This window comes from Tachyglossus aculeatus, chromosome X4 (assembly GCF_015852505.1).
Source record: "Tachyglossus aculeatus isolate mTacAcu1 chromosome X4, mTacAcu1.pri, whole genome shotgun sequence".
NCBI lineage: Eukaryota > Metazoa > Chordata > Mammalia > Monotremata > Tachyglossidae > Tachyglossus > Tachyglossus aculeatus.
This window is the reverse complement of record NC_052098.1, coordinates 49824352-49833042: the sequence shown is the minus strand read 5'-3', so window position 1 is coordinate 49833042 and position 8691 is coordinate 49824352.

Here is an 8691-nt window from a genome sequence, read left to right as displayed (position 1 = left end):
TGGATCGCACTGCACTTTCCAGCTAGCTCTCCAACCCCCTCCATTCCTGTCCAAACTACTCAAACTAGTTGCACCCACTGCCTCCACTTCCTCTCCTCTAATTCCCTCAACTATCTACAAACTGCTTTCCACCCTCTGAACTCCACTGAGGTCATTTGTGAGCTCCTCCTTGCCAAATCTAACACACTCTAACCCCGTCCTAATTCTCCTGAACCTCTCAGCTGCCTTTGACACTGTGGACCTTCCCTTCAACTGGAAACACTGATCTCAGTTTTTCTAACAGTTTTCTCCTGGTTCTCATCCTACCTCTTTGCCTGCTCCTTAGTCTCTTTCCCCTGCTCTTACTCTGCCTCCCATCCCCTAATTGTGGGTTTCCCTCAAGGCTCAGTTCTAGGTCCCTTTCTCTTCTCAATTTACACTCACTCCCTTGGGAAAAGCAGCATGGCCTATTGGAAAGAGCTTGGGCCTGGGAGTCAGAAGACCTGGGTTCTAATCCCAGCCCTACCACTCACCTGCCATGTGTGACCTCAGGCAAGTTTTCATTTCTCTGAGCCTCATCTATAAAATGGGGATTAAGGCTGTGAGCCCCATGTGGGACATGGACTATGCCCAACCTGATTAGCTTCTATCTACCCCAGTGTTTAGTACAGTGCCTGGCACATAGTAAGTGCTTAAATACCATAAAAACACCCCAACAATCTGAAGTAGGCAATTAACCTTTCAGCTTCCAGTCTCCAAATTTCCCCTACAGAATTCACTCATTCAGGCAATAGTATTCAACCTACTCTATTGTATTCTCCCAAGTGATTAGTTCAATGCTCAGCAATCAATATTTATTGAGCGCCTACTGTGTGCAGAGCACTGAACTAAGTGCTTGGGAGAGTACAAAATAAAAGAGTTGGTAGACAGGTTCCCTGCCCATGAGGAGCCTACAGTCTAGAGGGGGAGACAGACACTAAAAGAAAGTATGGTTGTAGACTTAACTGCCGTGGGGCCCTGGTACAGGGATGATGAAGGGCGGGGTGGAAGTAGGGGAAATGAGGGCTTAGGCAGCCTAGGCGTCTTGGAGGGGATGTGATTTGAATAAGGCTTTGAAGGCGGGGAGGGTGATCATTTGCCTTATAGGGAGTTCCGGGCCAGAGGCTGCACTTGGGCGAGGGGTCAGTGGCGTGAAAGAAGAGATCAAGTTACGTTGAGTAGGTTGGCATTAAAGGAGCAAAGTGCGCAGGCTGGGTTGTAGTAGGAAATCAGCTAGGTAAGATAGGAGGAGGCAAGGTGATTGAGTGCATTAAAGTGGAGTTTCTGCTTGATGCGGAGGGGGATAATAATAATGATGATGTCATTTATTAAGTGCTTACTATGTGCAAAGCACTGTTACCGTACACCCATGAAAGAGGACCAAGATCAGCCGTCCTGTATTTAGGACTACTAAAGGACGGTATAGGATTAGGAAGTCCATCCAGGATCCAATTGAAATATCTGTGTCAGCCTCAGGGTCTGGGACTGAACCAAACCAGATAAGATCGAAGTCAGGGTTTAATTTCTAACACGGGTAGAGAGGCTCACAATTTAAGATACCAGAATCAAGGTTTGCAAGGTAATAGTTACAGCAACTAAGGTTTAAGACTGTCAGGGCTAAGATGAGTTTTTGACTGAGGGTAGGAAGAGGTCATGTACTTGAGAAATAGGGTTTAGTTGAAAATTACCCCAAATTAAGATAGCTAACAACCCATTCCGGTTTTTTTTTTTTTCACCTGAGGTCTAGCTTGGGCAGAGGGAAACACAAAGGAGAGAGCAGACGACTAGAAATCGGGAGGCTAGACTGTAAGATCGTTATTGTCAGGGAACATCTGCTAACTCTGTACTCTTCCAAGCGCTTAATACAGTGCTCTATACACATTAAGCATGCATGCTTAGTACAGTGCTCTGCACACAGTAAGTGCTCAATAAATACGATTGAATGAATGAATAAATTTCCAATGATTGATTGAGGCCTGGGTGCAAATTCTGCCTCATCTCTTGCCTGCTGTGTGAACTTGGGCAACTCACTTGACCTCTCTGGGCCTCAATTTTCTCATCTGTAAAGTGAGTATTAAATACCTGTTCCCGCTCCCCCTTGGTTAGTAAGCCCTGTGAGGGACATTATTGTACTGATTTTCCCAGTGCTTGGTGCATAGTAATAATTGTGGAATTAGTTAAGCAGTAACTAAGTGTGATTTGCTTTGGATACAGTATTGGGGCCAATGTAGGTGAAGCTGTTAACTTTACAAGGTGGGTTTTTGAAATCAATACTTAAGGTTACAAATCTGGGGTCTGCTGGACAAAACGTGTAATAGAGACAGGACCTTCTACTTTAAGAAATTCCCAAGACAGACACACTCCCACAGACACTTGCAAGTCTGAATGTACATGCTGTCCACACTCCCTCCAGGAATTCCAAACCCTTGACCCATGAAATTTCTCTTGCAAATTGAAGCCAAATTGGTCTTCCTACCATTGCCTGGACCCATCTCAGAAACAGGATCTGTAAGGATTAAAAAACGTTTAGGTGTACGGTCACAACTGAGAAGTAAGAAACAGTGTGGCCTAGTGGAAAGAGCCCGGGTCTTGCGAGTCAGAGGACCTGGGTTCTGATCCCAGCTCTGCCACTTGTCTGCTGTGTGACTGTGGACAAGTCACAACTTCCCTGGGCCTCAGTTACTTTATCTGTAAAATGGGGATTAAGACTGTGATTCCCAAGTGGGACATGGACTGGGTCTGTGATGTATCTGCCCCCACTCTTATTAGAGTGTACAGCACAAAGTAAATGATGGACAAATACCATTTAAAAGAAATGGGTGGGAGATTGATGTGGCCAAATACATTTGGAAATGTGAGTAGAATTGAGTCTCTTTGAATTTGACACCTGGAGACAAGCAGTCTGTCTGTCTGGAAGGCAATGTTCCCATTATTGCTTTGGCTACTTCAGAAGGCAAACAAGCATTCATTTCTGCAGGCCATTTCTAGTTATCTCCCCCCACCCAACTCCACCTTTCTGATCCTTGCTTCTCCTTTGACCTTTCCCACAGTTCATCAGTTTTATCAGGGTATGCACTCTGGGAAAGAACCTCATTCATTGTAAACTTTTTGAGAGCAGGTGCCATAGTCTTTTACTCCTATTGTACTCTCCCAAGTGCTTATTATTATTACTGCTATAATTATTACTACATCCGTAAAGCACTTACTATGCGTCAAGCACTGTTCTAAATGCTGGGGTCGATATCAGTTAAGAAGTCAGGCACCGTCCCTGTCCCACAAGAGGCTTCTCTGAGGCCCAATTAAATGGGGATTAAATACCTGTTCTCCCTCCTATTTAGACTATGAGTCCCATGTGGGATAGGAACTTTGACTTGTTTAACTTGTTTCTATCCCAACACTTAGAACAGTGCTTGACCCATAGTAAGTGCTTGACAAATACTATAATTACTATTATTATTGTTATTATCATGAAGAACCATATTTAGGACAAAATGAAACAGGGAGGAGATTTTGTAGCTGCCAGAGAGAGGGTAGACGGTCTTGGCTGTTTCCAAGAGAAGATCAAAACATTTGTAGAAAGAGGGAATTTGTTTCAGAATTTTGTTCCCCCTGCCCACTAACCCCCAGCATAGATTTTACAATCTACTCCTCGACCTGTTTTAACCGAGCCCAATCAGTAGCAGCAACTTCCAATACAAAAGTCACTCGGCTTAACTGTGTACGAATCTCTGTTAAGAAAATTACAATCGGTCCAGTTTCTATGGGCTCCAGATGATCACACTCACGAGCTCAGCAACCTCTTGGCTGGGCGAGGCAATTTGGAGGGTTGAGTGGCAAATTCGCCCCTGCTTCCTTCAAAGCCAAAGCTATCACCAAGCCCCGGACCTAACTAAATCCACTTTCCAATCAATCATATTTATTGAGCACTAACTGTGGGCAGAGCACCATACTGAGCCCTTGGGAGAGTACAGTTTAACAGGGTTGGTAGACATGTTCCCTACCCACAATGAGCTTACTGTCTAGAGGGGGAACAGACATTAATATGAATAAATTCTGGATATGGATCTAAATGCTGGGGGGCTGAGGGAGGGATGAATAACAGGTGCAAGGGCGACACAGGAGGGAGTGGGAGAAGAGGAAATGAGGGCTTAGTCAGGGAACGCTCCCTTTCCTCAGAGCAGGCGAGGAAGCAGAGAAAGCTCTAGGGGCAGGCAAACAGACCGGTTTCTCAGACCGCCCATTTGAAGAAGCGACACTTTGTAGGCTCTGACTTTCCTCTGGTGAGCAGCAGAGCCCCCAAGAGTGCAAGATTGTTTCCTACAGACTATGGGGGTACCTCCCTACAACCAGACAGTGCATTCTGTGGCTATTACAACAGCTAATAGCAAGTTCTGCTCTTTAAATCACTTCTTGTTCCAAACCACTTAGACTGCAAGCTCACTGTGGGCAGGGAATGTCACTGATTACTGTTGTACTGTACTTTCCCACGCATTTAGCGCAGTGCTCTGCACACAGTAAGTGCTTAATACAGACAATTAAATGAATGAATGAATACCATCACCCAACACCCAGCTGCAGCCCAGAAATTGAGGTGCTGGTGGACAAGAGACAACAGTGGGATTGGATTCCTGATTCCTAGTCAGAGCAAAGAAATGACAAGAGAGACAAAAGAGCAGATGGACAAAAAGTGTGAGGGGTGGGGAAAAAGAGGGTGGGGGAGAGAATGAGAGAGTGAGAGAAGGGGTGGGATGAAAGAGGAGAAAAGGGCAGGGAGAAGAGAGGAAGGTTAGGGCAGGGAAACTGGCAAGGAAAAGGAACAAAGAGAACAGAGAAACAAAGATCAAGAACCCAGCCCAGAAAGCTGGGGGACAGAGACATAGTGAAACAGAGACAGAGAGCTATAGAGACACAGAGACACCCCCTCCCCGCCCCGAGATGTGGAAAGACCAGAGAAAACCCTCCCTGACCCCCAAATGTGAGAAGGGGATTGTAGCTGTTGATGTAATTGTGAAGTTACATCCATAGGGCGTCAAGGGCTGTTATTCCCGGTCTGAGAATCCTCCACCCAAATTAAGAAAGAGTTTCAAGCACACCTTCCTACCAAAGGAGGGTGTGGCCTTCCTACACTGTCCTAAGCAACAGACAGCTTGTCATTCTGGTGAATGAGAGGATTTTCTAGGGGGCGCAGATGCAAAAATAACAATTTAAAAAAAGGAACTACAAAAAGCCACTGTGACAAGGAAGAAGGGAATTGAGCTAGGACATAGTTATATCGACAGGTTGGAGTGAGTTGCATCCTGAATTATTCAACCACAGGAGTTTTGATTCTTCACTCTGGGCATTCTGACCTTAGATTGTTTACTGAGTGAACCCGTTGCAATACCGCCTATTCACTGCAGTGTAGTTTTAAGAGGAACCCACTTTAATGAGCCCTACAATCAACCTTCATAATTACTCTGTTCCATTCCTTTCTCAAGAAGCACTCAGCATTACCTCAGCGAATCCTTACGTGCCCCTCTGATGCATGGAGATGGAGAAACTAAAACCCAGAGAGGTTGAAGTGACTTGCCAAGATCGCACAGCAAGTCGGAGATGGAGCCACTCCAGTCAATCGATAGCTCTGAACTACGCACTTGGGAGAGTTCAAACACACACACACGCACACACACATCCCCTGCCCTCGAAGAGTTTACAATTTAATGGGAGCAGCAGTCAGATACAAATTATTTACAAATTCTAGGAGTAGTAGGGAGAACAGAGGTATAATGGATAGCAGTGGGAATACATCAGGAAAGACTATCAGGATGAATAATTGATAAATAACTATGCATAAGGACTAAGGTGGGGAAATGCTACATAAGTACTAAGAACTCAGTTCTCTGAATTCTACCCACCAAGCTATCAAAATGCAAAATTGGTAGACTTGGGTCCTCTCAAACTGCAGTGGAGAAGAATCGTTCATTTAGTCTACTCTGTGCAAAGCACTGTAGCAAGCATTTGGGAGAGTAAAAGACACAGCCCCTGCCCTCAAGGAGCTTGCAATCAAATGGAGGAGAGAGGCAGACAGTGAAGCCACAGGACAAATACAGATACAGTGCAGTGCTGCACATGATCTGTTTTCTTTCCTTTATTTTTCTCCTGGGGTGAGGGGAAAAAAACCCAACAAAAACAATTAACATTTAGGTGCCTCGAGAGCTTGGAAGCAGCACGGCCTAGTGCAAAGAGCACGGGCCTGGGACTTAAAGGACCTGGGCTCTAATCCTGGCTCCACCATTTGCTTGCTGTGTGGCCTTGGACAAGTCACTTCACTTCTCTGCACCTCAGTTTCCTCAACTGCAAAATGGAGATTCAATACCTGTCCTCCCTCCTACTTGGACCGTGAGCCCCGTGTGGCACAGTGATTGTATCCAACCTGATTAACTTGTACCTGCCCCAGCACTTACAGCAGTGTTTCACACACAGTAAGCGCTTAACGAATGCCATTCAAAAACAGAAAAGAGCTGGGTCGGCGGCACGTTTGCCCTGTAAGTCTTCCTTCCCTCCAACAATGGCCAATTGTGGTCGAGCACAGGACCTCCCAGATGGACAACAACATGGCCCGAAATGAAAAGCCTCTTGCAGTTTGGCATTCCTGCAACTGTTAGTCAAGCTAGCTCCATACATATAGAAAGTCGGGGTGGGGGGGTGGGGGGGGGGGGGAGACAGTCCTACACATTTCTAGAAGGGAAAAGTTATGGGGGCTTTAGGGCCCCAAGTGCATCTGGGCATCTGGGGTCTCCTAAGTGGCTCCTGAGGCTATTTGGGCAGGGATTCAGTCATTCATTCATTGGTATCTATTGAGCATTTAGGAAGGGCTGAAGAGAATCAAGGCTGGTGTCCTTTACATTGCCACCTCCCTCATTGTTTTAATGATACTCCTGCCTGTCCTTTGCTCCCCAAGAAATAGTAGAGCTGAGTGACCTGCCAGGGGTCACCTGAGCCACCCCTCTATCTTGCCCAGGTCTCTCCCACCTCAACTAGAGAAGCAGCGTGGTCTAGTGGATAGAGTGCGGGCCTGGGAGTCAGAAGGACCTGGGTTCTAATCCTGGTTCCGCCACTTGTTTGCTGTTACCTTAGGCAAGTCGCTTCACTTCTCTGGGCCTCAGTTACCTCAACTTGTAAAATGGGGATTAAGAGTGTGAGTCCACTCCGCCACTTGTCTGCCGTGTGACCTCGAGCAAGTCATTTCACTTCTCTGGGCCTCAATCTCCTCAAATATAAAATGGGGATTCAATACTTGTTCTCCCTCCTTCTTAGACCATAAGCCCCATGCGGGAGAGGGACTGTGTCCAACCTAATTAACTTGTACCTACCCCAGTGCTTCAAACAGTGTTTGACACATAGTAAGCCCTTAAATACCATAAAAAAATTCCTACTGACAGAAAAAGCAAAAAGTTGGAGCAGAAACTGGCTGCAGAATTCAGTAAGCTCATCATCAGTAAGCTCAGGAAGACCCTCAAGGCTGTGAAAACCAAGAGAAAGCAGGTATGTGTGAAAGAATGGTTGTGGGGGATATGATGAGGAAACTAAAAGATTTCAAAATGAAGTTAAAATGTCTTTTTTAGGGTGGGCAACGTTATACATCTGTCAGCCTTAATAGTGACTCTAACTTTAATCACACCTATAAAAAGACATTCTCCAAAACAGTATTATTTGTCAACCTAGAACTAAAGCAGTGAGACACATTTCCTGTAGCCTTGGCACAGATCAGCATAGGCACTATTAATGAAGCCACACAGAGAATTGGGGCTAGAGGGCAAAGTTCTAGGGACCAAGAGATACACACGAGAGATCCAACCAGCTCCTCCACTGACTTAAAAAGCAAGTAGCTTCCCTTGTTGTGCCTCAGCTTACACATCTGTAAACTGGGTAAGCTGTCAACTTCCAAGAAGGTTTAAAGTGGAAAATGAACACAGTGCCATATACCCATGTACCTGGTGGGTGCTCAAGAAATATTAGATGATGGAGAGGATAATGATGATGACAATGGAAAGCTAGGAGCTTTGAATTATTTAACATTTGAAGTATGTGTTTTAATGTTTAATGCAGTACTTTTTTCTTTCAAAAGAGGTCTTAAAACTATTGATTTCCAGGGCTGAGCCCAGATTTATCAGCAGGAATTGGGTGGTAAGATTGTTTAATAACGATTACCTCTAGAGGGTAAGCTCCTCAAGCTCCTCTAGACTGTAAGCTCCCTGTGGAGCTACCAATTCTGTTGCAAGCACTTGGTGCAGTGCTCTGCACACAGTAGGCAGGGCCCTGCAACACAAAGCCTCTAGAATCATCAATGGTGTTTTTAAATGCCACTGATAAATACCATTGATTGATTAATTCCAGAGGTTTTGTGTTGCAAGGCTCTGAACAGCTTGCTGGATAGGGAACTGAGCAGGACAACTCTTTGTAAAAACCTTCCTCCCTCCACTTCTCGCTTCCTAGTCTAGGGATGGGGATGTACCCACCCACTGGGATAGGTTTTTTTTTTTTTGGGGGGGGGGGGTAATGGTATTTAATAATTATGGTATTTGATAAGCACTTACTATGTTCCAGGCACTGTTCTAAGCTCTGGGATAGATACAAGGTAATCAGGGTGGACACAGTCCCCATCCCACATAGGGCTCACAGTCCTAATCCCTA